Source organism: Gossypium hirsutum, chromosome A06, assembly GCF_007990345.1.
Source record: "Gossypium hirsutum isolate 1008001.06 chromosome A06, Gossypium_hirsutum_v2.1, whole genome shotgun sequence".
NCBI classification, from domain to species: domain Eukaryota; kingdom Viridiplantae; phylum Streptophyta; class Magnoliopsida; order Malvales; family Malvaceae; genus Gossypium; species Gossypium hirsutum.
In genome coordinates, this window is record NC_053429.1 from 91,246,585 (window position 1) to 91,248,249 (window position 1,665).

Genomic DNA, 1,665 nt, shown 5'->3' on the forward strand with positions numbered 1-1,665 from the left:
TTTTGAATTTTTTAAGATTCATCATACGTGGCGTTGTTACACCTAGGGAGGATCCATTATATCTTGCAGCTCGATATAAGGCAACCCGTCAAGTTTCCAGCCTATATACTTTGAATCTTTAAAATATTTAAAATAAGGTTGGAGAGAAGGTTAACCATTGCTGTAATTTTGATAAAATTAGTTATAACTTTTAAAGACATTTAAAAATATTAAATATTAAAATCAAACATTATTAATGCAAAAAATAGTAATTTGAATATAATAATATAAAAAAAGAATCGTAGTTTAATTTTTATAAGTAAATTGGAAATAAATATTCAATAGTAAATGAGCTCGATAGAACTTTTTTCAAGTCTTTTTGAATTTTTTAAGATTCATCATACGTGGCGTTGTTACACCTAGGGAGGATCCATTATATCTTGCAGCTCGATATAAGGCAACCCGTCAGGTTTCCAGCCTATATACTTTGAATCTTTAAAATATTTAAAATAAGGTCGGAGAGAAGGTCATCCATTGTTGTAATTTTAATGGACAAGCAAGCTACACGGTAATAAAATTAATTCATACTTATTCATACTTAAGCTGAATCAAATAATAATTAAGTTGAACCAAATATTTAAAATTAATTTGGTAACAAAATAGTTCTGCTCCAAACAGAACCAGCAATTAAATCTTTACAAAATCGCAACCCCAAAATATTAATTTTTCCAAAATCATCATGATAAAACTATTATTGATTAGAATTTTGAAATAAAACGTACCTTAATAAAACGTACCTGGTCTACTCCACTCTCACCAGCAAACAGAGGCTGGAGTCAAAAAAGTAATATTTGTTAAGTAATTTAAAGTGAAAATGCATAGAAATAAGGAAAAAAAATTTAGCAACGAAACCTATACGTACCTAGAACAAATGTCAATGGCTGTGGTGTATTTAGTTGCACCAAATATTAATTCAGGTGCTCGATAGTACCTAGAACAGATTTAAGATTATATAGTAGCACCAAATATATTTCAGTTTAAGCAAATATAAAAACTTTATCTATATCAGTACCAAATATTAATTCGAAGATTAAATGGCAGCTTCAGTTGAACCAATAGTTGCAGGAGGAGCAGGAAGCAGTAACTGAAATACATACAACATTAATTCACTAATATAGACACATGTAAGATTATAAGAGTAGCACCAAATATATTTCAGTTTAAGCAAATATGAAAACTTTATCTATATCAGTACCAAATATTAATTCGAAGATTAAATGACAGCTTCAGTTGAACCAATAGTTGCAGGAGGAGCAGGAAGCAGTAACTGAAACATATACAACATTAATTCACTAATATAGACACATGGAACTATATCCTAAAAGTCAAAACACAAGGAATTAAAGTATATGTACCATATTTAGTATACAATATAATTTAATTCATATATATTACTTCATATAATTATTATAGTAATAATTAAATTTATTAACAATCGTCATAGTACAAAATAGGGAAGAAAAAATTAGGTGTTGGTTAAAAGCAGTCAAAAAATATTTTTGTACAAAATTAATTCAAATACTAAGTAAATCTTGACAAAATAACCCAAACAAGAAGGAATTATATAACCAACCTGCAGTGTACAAGAAGTAACAGATAGGCATTTGATACTTGATAAGGATGCTA

The 1,665-nt window shown here is 28.2% G+C and overlaps 1 long non-coding RNA gene across 1 annotated transcript; it reads right to left on the reverse strand.

Annotated features, from left to right (window-relative positions):
- Positions 1 to 775: 775 nt before the first annotated feature.
- Positions 776 to 1,346, reverse strand: LOC121230634 (uncharacterized). The gene is made up of 4 exons (XR_005928637.1): positions 1,235 to 1,346; positions 1,052 to 1,123; positions 902 to 970; positions 776 to 809 (listed from the first exon to the last, which is right to left on the reverse strand). It is a non-coding gene; the product is annotated as an uncharacterized lncRNA (long non-coding RNA).
- Positions 1,347 to 1,665: the final 319 nt, after the last annotated feature.